The 12291-nt window shown below is 51.1% G+C and overlaps 1 protein-coding gene and 1 non-coding gene across 3 annotated transcripts in view; one reads left to right on the forward strand and one right to left on the reverse strand.

Moving 5' to 3' along the window:
- Window positions 1-1199: 1199 nt before the first annotated feature.
- On the reverse strand, window positions 1200-1272 carry TRNAA-AGC (transfer RNA alanine (anticodon AGC)). Its single transcript has one exon. It is a non-coding gene; the product is annotated as a tRNA-Ala (tRNA).
- Window positions 1273-1387: 115 nt separating this feature from the next.
- LOC141742683 (uncharacterized) overlaps window positions 1388-12291 on the forward strand; it is an 87747-nt gene continuing 76843 nt past the window's right edge. For both annotated transcript variants that reach the window (XM_074585575.1, XM_074585574.1), the window contains exon 1: window positions 1388-1493. The gene's annotated coding sequence lies outside the window, so the exon portion shown is untranslated. The remainder of the gene's footprint in view (window positions 1494-12291) is intronic.

Here is a 12291-nt window from a genome sequence, read left to right on the forward strand (position 1 = left end):
TACAGGTGCGCAAAAAGACCGTAGCTAAGTAGTGCTGCTCTGCAAAAATGTCTGCACATGAGACTTATTCAGACAAAAAGAGTTTCCCCAGGTTTATTCTTTCTAAAAGGAGACCCAGTAATATTAAGGCTTCTTACTCTTTCTGAAGATGAGGTTCGATGTAAGCATGTTGCAGAAGAATTTGGTCAGTCTGGAAGGCACCTGATGATGTTTTCCATCATGCCCCAGGTCCCACCTGGGGATCTGATGGATGTGCTGGGAAGTCCCCTGGGATTTAAGAGGGGGGGATCCGAGCCAGGTCTCTCCCCTCATCAGCCACCCCAGGTCCCAGCAGAGGGGGGAGCCTACCCCGGGCGCCCCGCGAAGGGCTCGGGACCACAGGTTTTGCAGTTTGCTCAGGTGTAGGCTGGGGGCTGTGAGCAGCCCAAAAGCTGAGTTGCAGTCTTTGCCATTGAAATTTGTCGGAAAGGTCATTTCCTCACGCACGTAACTGGAGAAAGTGTGCGGAATTGTTTTCCCCCTTCGGTTTCCAGTTCAGCCTGTGACTGCGATGGAAATGCCAACTGAGTGTATTCCTATGGAGCTGGGTTTTTTTCATGATACAGTCACTTACTAAAAGTTAACCTTCAGTTTTTAAAATCTGCTGTCTTTGTCTTTAAAGCATTTGATTTTTCCTCATGTCTTGCTGCAGCGGAATAATAGTAGAATGTGAAGAATTTGAATATTTGCCTGAACTTTGCAGCTGGATAAATTCGCCCCACAAAAGCTTGCCAGTTTGTTGGCCAAATGGCACGAACATCGATGCCTCCCTGAGGCATTTTGATTCCTTCTCGAATTTACTAAAAGCAAGCGAGTGTTTCGGCTCCATTGGAGGCTTCTGGGAAAGGGGATCTCTGGGGGTCTCCGGCCTCTGGATGGAACGAGTTGGTGAGGGCCGGGGTCAGAGCTGCTGTGGGTGCAGCGCCCTGTCGTGGGCCTTGTCTGATATTAAATGAGAAAGCAAAAGGCCCTCTTGCAGCGCCACACGTACAGCAGAATGCGCTCTGCTTGCCGTAACCACGGGTTAAGCAAAGTATATCTTTAAGGAATGTTAAGGACGCAAATAAGGAATTTTGTAGAAAAAAAACAAGCAAAACGCACAGGTGGGTCGTAAGGGTTGGAACGCCGCGGCCTGGTCAACCTGAGAGGCAAAAAGCACCTGGAGAATGCGGGCATCGATCCCGCTACCTCTCGCATGCTAAGCGAGCGCTCTACCATTTGAGCTAATTCCCCTATGCTAAGCTGCTGCCGGCCAGCGCACTTGTATTCTCTTCTCGCGAGATGCCGTGTGGTTACGCGTCCGGCTCGGGGCCTCCCACTGCGCCTGCGCGGGGGCGCGCCGCCTGGGGCTCGGCGGCGGCGCGCGGCGGGCCGGGTCGGGCTGGGCGCTGGGCGCGCGCCGGAGGATGCGCGGCGGGGCCGGCAGCTCGCGGCCGCCCGCGAGGCGCCCCGGGGTGAGGAGCGGAGCGGGCGCGGGGCCGGGGGGGCCGCGGGGCCGGGAGAAGGTTGGGGGCGAGCGGCGGGGCCCGCCCCGGGACGCGGCGGCGTGAGGAGCCCGAGGGGAGCGTACGTGGGGAAGCACCGGGCGGGGTGTGTTGGTCTGGGGGCATCGCGGGGGGTGCGGAGGGCTGTAGGCGTGGGGGGCACCGGGGCGGAGGGGGGGCGCGCGGAGAGCTGTGTGCCCCGGAGGCACCGGGGGGGTTCCAAAAGGCTGTGTCCAGGGGCATGGAGGTGGGGGGGGGGGGTGGCTGCAAAGGTCTGTGTGCTCCGGAGCATCCAGGGGTTTGCGGAGAGCTTGGGGCACCCCCGAGTGGGAAAGCGAGGGGTGTCCGGGGGGGGGTGCGCGAGTGGGGCCTCGGGAAGGCTGCGAAGGGCTTGGTGTGCACCCGAAAGCGTTTTGTGGGGGTGAAGGACTGCACAGGGCTGGGTGATGGGGGGGGGGGGGGGGGGGTTGCTGCACAGGGCTGGGCGGTGGGGTGGGGGGGCTGCACAGGGCTGTGTGCCGGGGGGGGGGCCGCGTGGAGGGTCACGGCGTGGGGCTGTGCACCTGGCGGAGACTCTGCCAGGGGGCTGGGGGGGTCCTTTGCATCGAGGTGGGGCTGTCTTGAGGTCAAAACAGAACAAAACGTAAAAACAACCCAACAAAGTATTCTGGTTTTTCTTCCCCTCACACTGAGTGGAGCAGCGCAGGAGCTGCCCGTGATCATCTTGGTTGCTGTTCAGGGGGGAGCTTCGTAAGGCGTGCTCCTCGAGGGGGACGGGGTGGTGAGCCTCCACCTGCCCTCCCCGGACCCGCTGCTCTCGGGGGACGCGCAGGGTGGCACTGGCGTGGCCTGGGTGTCCCCGACATACCTGCTGCCCGAGAGGTAGCTGTTGACGCTGGTGGGACATCTGGGTTTGGTCCCTGCGGGTGACAGGGGCAGTTGGAGATGCGGCAGCTCAGGTGCCTGGGTTAACAAACCCGCTGCTCGCAGTTGGTTCCCCCCCGTCCTTGCGTTGCGATACCTCCTTTAAAAGCAACACCCCAAAAAGGTGAAATCTGGCACCATGAGGTCTTTTCCCTCAATAAACGGCTCCGTCTGCTCTTGTGCTCTGGCTGAAGTTGAGTTATGGGCAACAGCTCCCCGTTGGATGAGAACGGAGGTGTTGGGTCGGGAGCAGGGATCTTCGGGCACATGTCGAAATGGCTGATGAGGGCATGTGCTGGAGTATTTTGCGAAGCTGCGTGGACCAGCCGGGTCCATTCTTGGTGGGAAAAGGAGATGTGCTCGATCAGGGCACGCGTGGCAGAGCAGGTGAGAGCGTTGGGACCTTCCTGTGCTATCGCCATGCTGGGAAAGAGGGGGCTATTCATGGGCTTGATGCTTTAGTTTAAAGCTGTGTTCAGCAGCGGTGATACCCGGGGTTTAGCAAAAAACCCGTAACTCTAGTAAAGGGCTTGCCTTGTGCTTGGTCACTTTTCTTCCCATCTGGTGTTCTTGAATAAGAAAAGGCAAAACTGAACAGGGGTAAAGGCCAATGCAAAATGCTTTCTAAACCCAAACGATTGCAGAGTCGCTTCTGTTGTATAACCTTGGTGGTGGCTGCTTAACACCTTGCTGTTGGGCGAGCAGCAAAGTCCTGGGCTGAGCTGTCAGGGCTGCAGGCGGTGATGCCGGCCCTCAGGTTATTGCAATTTACTGAGCAGCGGGGAAGTTGGAGAGCACGATGGGACTTGCTGCCACTTTTGCTTCACCGAGCTCCTGGGTCCTTCACACTGTTTGCCTTCCCGTGGTGCTTTTGTACTTCTACCTCGGCTGTGTTCAAGCTGTTGTTCTGTTGGATTCAAACCCACTCTGATCAATTTTACACCCTTCCTTAAGGGATTTGCCTTGGTTCTTGCTCTGATGTACAAGTTACTTTTTTTTCCTGGCTGCATTTGCTGAGTTAGCCTCCTCCAGACTGTGAATTTCTAATTAAATAGTCCTATATATCAACAGCTTTACAATTGAAGAATAGATTTAAAAAACTCTTTATTTCTTTGACTTGACAGGTTCCGGTTTGTGAATGGGATCTGCCTCTTGCAGGCTTTGCTTATTAGCTTCTCTGAATGATATTTTATCAAAGATACTTGGAATTTTAAATTTACTCCTCTTTTGTCCTTTTTAACATAATAATATGTTGCATCTTACTTTAAAGGGTCTGTGAAGCATGATCTCGGCTCTTTGGAAGTTGTCCTGCCTTTCATTTATCATTTTCCTCATTGTGAGCTTCTTGAGTTCTTTTTCAGCCGAGGGAAGACTGGCCAACAAGCATGTTCTGAAAGACACGTTTATCTTTTAAAAAAACCCTAACAGTGACCAAACAAGGAGGCAGCCGCACCCATCCAGCAGGATGATTTCTTATCTTGGAGCTTGACTCATAATTCTGACGGCTCCTTACCTTTATCGTTATTTAAAAATGAAAGTAATTTTCTTAGCTAAGCTGTTCCCCTGGGTGCCAGGCTGAAGAGCGTTGCATGTGTGTCATTTCTTTTTCTGATGTCTTTCTGTCTCTTTTACATCACCCTGAGCTGCGTGACCCTGTAATCTTACCCATAGGCTTCTTTTTTTGTTTTCTTGGTACACAGAAAATGTGGAGATGCTTAAGACTTACCTCTTGCTGGCGAATCTCACCTTCAATGCAAGCGATAGCGTTTCACCAGCTTGGTTTTGCAAAACGTGTAATCGACTCTATGGAGCTGGAAGAAACGTTTCAGGCTGCGTTTTGCACAGATGCTCTCGGATGTGAGATTTCACCGCCTGGGTGTTACGAGTGTTTTTCCTGTCACGGGGCATGTCTGCCTCCCTGAATCGTTATGTCGCTGAGAATGACTGGCAGAGCCAATGCAGGGGTGAGGGGGAAGAGAGGACTGCCTTCAGCCTTGCTTCGTCAGTCCCAGCCACAGTCTCCCTCATTTGCTCCTTGTCTGGTTTGACAACAGGGTTGTGCAGGATCTTTTCTCACAGCAAAACCTCTTTTTCTCTCTCTCTCTCTCTTTTTTTTTTTTTTTTTTTTAAGAATTAAAATCGCACTGAAGAGTGTGTGTTAAGATCGACTTTGAAACTCAAAGCCTGCTAGTCCTTCACAGTCACACTGGAGTAATTCCTGTGCTTTCCTCTTCTGCATTTTAATTACAGGAGAGAGTAGTTCAGCTCCCACAGCTCAAGCTGTTGCAAGGGCACATCTATACTCTGCAAATAAGCTTTCCCCTTGCTATCTTTTTATTTGCTATGGCAGTGCTGTGTGCCTGGGTCTCCATACCTGGGGCAAACATCGTTCAAGTGCTGATGAATCTCTGTTTTCTCCTTGTGCTCCCTCCCTGCCAAGGACAGAGAATTCCCTTTGCAGGTCACTGGGAAAAAAACCAACAACCCAAACAAACCCACAGCTGCCACGTGCAAAAAACAGCCCTCGGAGATGCTGAAGTCACAGTGCTATCAGTGGAGCTTTGCAGTAGGGTTGCTTGCTGCATCCCCTTTAGTTTTCGGCAGCCTGTGGTGCTCGCAGTTGTCCATTTTATTGGGTAGTGCGGGGCTGGTTTAAGGCACTGGTTCATACCATGCTGCCCATCTCTCAGCAGGGCAGCGCAGTAGCCGCTGCGTGATGGAAGGCAGTTTTCTAGCATGTGCAAGATAATCTCCCATGCTGGTTAGCAATCTTGGCTGGTTTGCTACGATACGCCTCCCCATTTTACATAGCAGTGGGTATTTATGACACAACTATTCCGCTTCGAGTGCTTGCTCCGTGATTTTTGAGGTGGATGGATGTTCTCCTTAGCTGTGCGTTTGCTTTGACACCCTCAGCATTGGGTATTTGCAGAGGGACCAGTGCAGATTCACCTCCCTAAGTCTCTGCTTGGTGACCGGCTGTGCTTTCTGGCTTGGCATCCCGCCGGGTTGCTCCTGCGCGTGCCGTCCACGTCCGTGCTGCAGGAGAGCTAAATTGGGTCTGGGAGAGAGCTGGCAAGAGGCCTGGGTGTTCCTAGAAAGATATTGATTGCCCTGGACAGTTTGGGTTTGTTTCTTTTGTTTCCCTGGCTCTCATCGCAGGGTCGGGCTCGTTAGGGCAGCAGCTCGTTGGAGGATGGAGAAACAGTGCAGGCTTTGCGGCTTGAGGCTGGAGCGGTGCCATCCCAGCCCGCCTCTCTCAAGTGTTAAGTCTGAAGCAGCCTGCCTGGTAATTCCATTAATGGGAGCCTAGTGCTGGGGAGATAAATGTAATTCCAGGGTAAAGCCGACGCTTGGGCTCAAATGGAGAGGATTTGCTGGTTCTCCTGGGTGTGCCGCTGTGAGTAATGTACCCCTGTGTTACCCACAGACGATGTTTAAAGCCTAGATGTCAGCGTAAAGACTGGGCAGTGATAAAAAAAAAAAAAAATTGCTGCTAAATCTGCATGTGAAGAAATCCGTAGCTCTGGAGCCTAGCTGTCTCCTTGCAATGGCTTTTAGCAGGAATAAAAGTTTCTCGCTTAACTCCTGACATGCAGAATGACACAGAGCTAAGCAGCCAGCTGGTTCAGGAGACAGCTTGCATGGGATATAGCTAGAATGAGCTCTCTGTGTATAATCAATGCATATATCACACCAGAAAACTTGCAAGCGCATCAGAGCAAGCCATCACAATTGCAAGCAGCACAAGCTCCTCCACATTTTTGGGTGTTGTGGTCCATGCTTGAATTCAGAGATTACTGTCCTGGCCAGCTATTTTCCCAGTTTGATTTCTTTTTCTTTTTTTTTTTTTTTTTTTTTTTTTTTGCAGACCACATTTTCCTGTTTGCAGTTGTATAATACCCCCGTGGCCCCATCAGCGAGTCTTGCGTTGAAAAGGAATGGTTAATTGTGATATTTTTAGCTCTCCTTGTGGCTCGGATCCTGGAAATCAAACACGGGAGCCAGCACCATTCAGCTTTATGCTGAGGAGCTTCCCGTGCTGCAAGCGGCTGCTGAGCAGTTGCATCCGGCAGGGTGGGAGCTCACAGCCCCCATGAACCCCGGTGCTGTGGGTACCCCAAAACCCAATCAAACAAGGCCCTTGCCCCCACCTTTTGGGGCTCAATGCAGGATTTTCTTTCTGGGAAACTAATTTTCATCGGTCCAAAGAGGCAGGGAAAAAGGCCTATGAAGAAGAAGCAGGTGCTGGGGATGCTCAGCCCCCTGCAAGCCCCCATCGTGACAGCTTTGCCCGAGTGTCTGTTGGTACAAATCTGATCTCCTTAGGACTTGGGGCCCTGCTGGTATCCTGACAGCAGAATTAAAGCCAGCTTGCTCAGAAATGCGTGTTTGTTGGTGTATTCAGCAGCTTGCCGACGCTGCCTCTGCTGTGAGAGGTGTGGGGGAGATTTGCTTGTTCAACAAAGTGGGGTGCAGGCTTTGCTGGTGATCTAAGCAGCAGCTGGGACAGCTGTCCAAGCCTGCACCCTGCTCATGCATCTCTTACTTTTCTTCACAGTAGCTGTGCAGATGTGCCTGGCTTCTTTACGCACACGCTTCGGGCTAGCTCGCTCGCCAGAAATCAGCAGGATCTCATTGAGACTCGCCGCTTGGCTCGAGTTTTTAAATCTCCTGCCTCCCCTTCCCTTCAGTTCTGTTCCCTAATCGGTGGGGGTCATGCTTTGCGTGCCTTTCTCTGGCTGCTAAAGCTGCAGCTTGCCAGGCACGTGGAGGGTTTGCTGTGGAAAGCTGTCCGGCAGTTGCTTCAACCAAGCGTGCGAGAGCCGCATCTGCTGCTCACCGCCATGGTGGCAGGATGTTGGGGGGGATGCAGGTATCAGTTTGAGCTAGTGCACTTGCTTTTTCTTTTTTTTTTTTTTTTTTTGTTTTGTTTCCTCCATTTGCCTCGTAGCTGACTACTCAAGTTTTAGTTTAGTAGCATGGTTTTCTCTTCCCAAGGTAAAATTTTTGGGTGTCTCCTTTCCTGCTTTCATAGCTCTGACGTCTGATCTGGGCTTGAGTGGAGCAAAGTTGCACCAATAGTGAATTGTGTATCTTGTCAAACGTTTCAATACAGAGTACACGAGGAGTGGGCAGGTAAGAAAATGACCTCCATGTTTAGAAATTCAATTTCTCAAAAAATATTGTGCCTGTGGTGTCTTGTTCTTACTGTTTCTCTCTTTCCTCCCCCCTCAGTTCTGTGAGTCTAAACTGGTCATGAGAGCATCCTTGTCTGAATGAGGGGGACTTATCAGGGAGGATGTAATACGTTCGTTTCCTCTGAGTGGTAATAAAGTGGGTCAGAAGTGTTGTGTGTGCTATTGCTGATGATTACAAAGCTAACCAGATAAAGTTACCAAAATATTTCGATGCATCGCTATTTTCTTTGCTCCCTGACTTGCTGCATGAGTTTCACAGGGAAACCTGTATCTGATCTGCAAAGCATGGATTTGCTTGATGGCTGTTCTGGCCCAGGTGCACAGTTCCACCACCTCCTTGCACCCTGGCACAACAGTTTGGGTGGTCCAGCACTGAATTTGTTCTTTACCAAAGTGTTTTTGAGCCACATCTGCATCCTTATCTGGTTTGCTACATGGCTGACCAGGCAGCTGTACCTGAGCAGCTGTGGAGAAACGGACTGAGCTACTGCGGACTGATTCCCATCACACTGCTCTCGAGAAGGAAGGGCTGGTAGGACCATTGGTTGGCCTCCTGGAGACTCGAAGCGTGTTTGCTCTAGACCTCTAGAGGCTGAGCAAGTGGAGCCTGATAACATTGTCCTTCTGACTGCCTTGAGCTTAATGGTGTAAATCCCACAGGAAGCTCTGCAGGTCATGAACTGAGGATGCTGAGCAGCACTAGAGATGCCTTGAGCAGTACAATATTTGGTGAACTATGTTGCCTCACTGCTGGGCTCTAACAAGATGCCTGTTGAAAAGCCACAAGCAACTGGACTTGGCATTAATTCATATTGTAGTATCGGGGAGTCAGCTCCTCTGGGTCGCCTCTGAGTTTTTGAGGCTGGAGACCTTCTGACGCTGCATCTGCTCAACTTTGGGATGTTTGAGGGATGACCTGATGGTTGTGCTTTGGCACTTCTGTGTGGTGAAGAGATCTGGCTGGAGGCTGCTCAGAGTCTCCCATGCCGTGAGAGAAAGATGCCGTGAGATATGGCTGGTGAAATTTGAATTGGGAGTGGGAATTGGGGGTATATATAACATATAGCTCAGAAAACCAATAAGCTTCAGAAGACCTTAACCGTTGAAGGGGTTGAACTTGTTTCCAGCTGACATGTTTAAAATGTGACTAGCTGCCTCTTGAAGTGGGGTGCTGTAATCTGGTTTCCGTGGAAAAAATTGCACGGTGCACGTGTTGAGACAAGGGGCGAATTCGACTCGCCAAGCACGTGTGTTGTTTTCAGGGTCGGTCTGTAAATCCCCTCATTTATTCTGGCCTTTCACAGAGCAGTGAGAGTGCAGGGAGCTTTCTTTCCTGCAGTGTTGCCCTCACTATGCTTTTAATGTCCGAGGATCTGGATGGATCCTGCCCTCTCATGCACCAGCTCTTGGTCCGGTGGCAACCAGAGCTTTTCCCTCCCGTCTGTGCTGGAGGGAACAGGAGGGAGAAGAGGTGGTCCATGTCGCTCTTTGGCAGTGGTGGACTGTTGTCAGTCCCCTGTGTATCTAAGGAAATGGTTTTCCAAGTCACTGTTGGGCTTTTACAGGGATCTCTTCCCTTACCGCTTTCCTGCCTTGGGCATGGAGGCCGTCTGGATCTCCACTGACCTCTTCCTGCAGCGTGTCAAAGCAGTTCAGTCCTTGGGGGATTAAGCAGTTATCTCTTGCAGGGTGCTGGACCCAGCATGGGGACAGCTGGATGGACAGAGAGGTCCATGTGATAGAATCATAGATGGTTTGGGTTGGAAGGGACCTTAAAGATCACTAGTTCCATCCCTGGAGAGGCTGGGCAGGAGGGGTGATTGCCCCACCAGCCTGAGGCTGTGAGACACATCCCTCGTCTTCAGTTTGTAGCTCAAACAGTGCCGCTAGTCCATATTCTCCAACTGATGGAAGTGGCAGGCTTTGAAATGAAAGGATTGGGTTAGCCAGTGTCCTGCTTGAGCTGATAGAGCATGAATTTAGCTCTTCCTGTTTTATTTCAATAAATTATATTAAGAAATGAGCATAAGAGGCTGTGCACCAGAGGCTGCTCCCTCTGCAGACGTCTGATTGCAAAGCTGTGTGGCAGAGCAGTTCCTCATGGTGCTGCAGAGCTGTGGCACGGGCCAGGAGACCTCTCGGGAGGTGCTGCCAAAGGGCTGGCCGATTGCTTTGGCAGCTTGTCTTTTGAGCCAGGCATGGGCATTGCTTCTGTCTATTAACAGTGGTCACTTGCGCCTTGGTGAGTGCAACAAGCTGCTTTTTTCCTGCAAGCTGAGGGGCCGTGCTCTCCCTCAAGTCCCCACTGCTGGGAGGCGGCATACAGGTAACTGAAAGGTCCCCAACATAAACGTCACACGTGTGATGGCTCTTGTGTCCTGCCTAGCATCAGCTTTGTGGTTACAGCTAGTTGCAGCTGACTTCAAAAACTCCGCTCTGTAAAAACGGGCCTGGATTAATCCATTGTGGTTTGTTTGGTTTTGTTTTGTTTTTTCTTTAAAACTAAGAGAAGGTGAATTTCTGCAGAGGTGAAAGCTTGAGCTTTGTAATAAAGTCCATGATTTTCTTAAGGATGCTTTGGGATATTTCTGGGATGTGCGTACACTCTGCATGGTAACAGTTATCGGGAAAACTGAGAACGGAGCAATTGGAGATGCCTAGCTGGTTAATTGATTTTAATGCCACGGAAACTCGGTTTGAGTAGCTTTATGCTTTTTCTGGTGGTGGTGGTGGGGAAGCTGCATTAAGTGGAGGAGCAGCTCTGGGTATTTTTCTGAAGAGTGTTTAAAGGAGGCTTGAATGTGAGGGTTTTAACCGTGCTTGTCTGTTCGTGTCAAGAGCTGGCGGAGTTGGTGGTTTCGGTGCGAGCACAGCAGTGATCGCAAGGCTTGCCTGGGGGCCCCGGGGCAGCTTTGTCAGGAGCCTGTGTGACTAATGCTGTGTAAACTCAGAAAAACAAGAGAGGATTAGCTCTGCCTCCTTCACCTCTGTCAGGAGCTAGGGGTGAGGGAGCTCCGTCAGACTGCTGCCGGGATGTTTGGATGGTACCTCTGGAGATGCTGGTGCATCAGCTCCCTCCACTCAGCACAGCTTCGTACCATGTATGTTTTTAGGTGGGGATCATGCTCTTGCTGGTTTTGGAGGTGAGGTGGCTGGCTTGGCTGTGAAGACTTGTGCTGACAGCCCCTGCAGTACCTGGAGCTTTACCTGGGTCCATCAGGACCCCTCCATCCACCCCTGCGCTGGAGGAGAAGTGGGATGGAGGTGGAGGGGAGCTTGGGCCACCCTGTGCTGGGGACAAGCCAGCCTGTAGGGACCACGCAGGGCCGTGCCACACTCTTGCTCTACGCTCCTGGTGGTGTTGAAGGAGGTCACATCTCAGGATGAAGGGCTGGCGTAGAGTTTGAGCCTATACTTCGTTTTTTCTGTCCTTATTTTCCAGGGTTTCTCTGCAAGGAATTGGAAAATCCCTTCTATGGGCTCCTGTGACAGCCTCAGAAATGTCCAGATGGATTTGAACTTTCGTGCTGCAAAGGGCTTTGAGTATTTATTTTCAGCATCCTGCTGTCTGCTTTGCTTAAGAGCTTTTGCTAGATCCTTCGCATATGCTTGTACTTGCTCCTCTTCTCCTGGAAACCATTTGAGAACACCCTTCAGCTATGGCAAAAAACACCAAAAAAGTATATATCGCTAAATCTCTTGGAGAAATTTTGTTTTACCACTATTCCTTGTTAAGCTGCGAGGCTTGCATAGCTGTGGTGTGTTGCGGTTTGGGTGCACCAGCCTAGTTTAGAGACCTCAGGTAGGACTTCACCGTGCTGTTTTGGATGGGTCTTAAGAGTGAGTGGTTGGGCATGTTGAGCAGTGAATGAGCCATTAAAGAGATTTTAAGTGAATTACCACTGTGCAAAGACAAAGCATCTGGTTGAAGCATCACAGGTTGAAAGCCTCATCTAGGTTTCCAGATGTACCGCTGTGCCATCTTTCTGAGGTCATGCTTCCCATCAGCTTTAGCTGATCTCAGGCTGTTCTTCTGCCAGAAATCCTTTCCCTCTATTTTCTTCTTTCTGGGATGGCTTCCAGTTGGATCAAGCAAACGATGGTTGCTACCACAAGCGTAGAGATGACTGGGATGTGTTGAAGGGGGAGGAGGGGAAAGGCAGGACTGTCTGTTTTGGCAGCATAGTTTTGCATTAGTCAAGCTGATGAATATGTGGGAGTGGGCACGGCTTGCTGAAGGGCAGCTGTGTAGCTCCTGGTAGAGCATGTCCTGCTTCTACCCTAGTTTCCCTCCCTGTAAAGGAGGAGTGAGGATTGCAAAGTGTGTTAATGTTTCTGGGGGGCTACAATGTCAGTAGAGTCCTTTGAGGTACACTGCTGACTGATGGCTTCACGTACGTGCAAAAAATGTTCAGCTTCGCAGTTAACCCAGAGGAGGTACCCCTCTGGGAGGACTTTGAGCACAGCTTTTAAATAAAGTCTTCTGATGAACATATCAAGGAGAATATAAGGCAGAAAATTTCTACAATGAGGGTGGTGAGGCACTGGAACAGGTTTCCCAGAGAAGTTGTGGATTCCCCTTTCCTGGAAGTGTTCAAGGCCAGATTGGACAGGGCTTTGGGCAACCTGATCTAGTGCAAGAT

The sequence above is a fragment of the Larus michahellis genome, chromosome 4 (assembly GCF_964199755.1).
Source record: "Larus michahellis chromosome 4, bLarMic1.1, whole genome shotgun sequence".
NCBI classification, from domain to species: Eukaryota; Metazoa; Chordata; class Aves; order Charadriiformes; family Laridae; genus Larus; species Larus michahellis.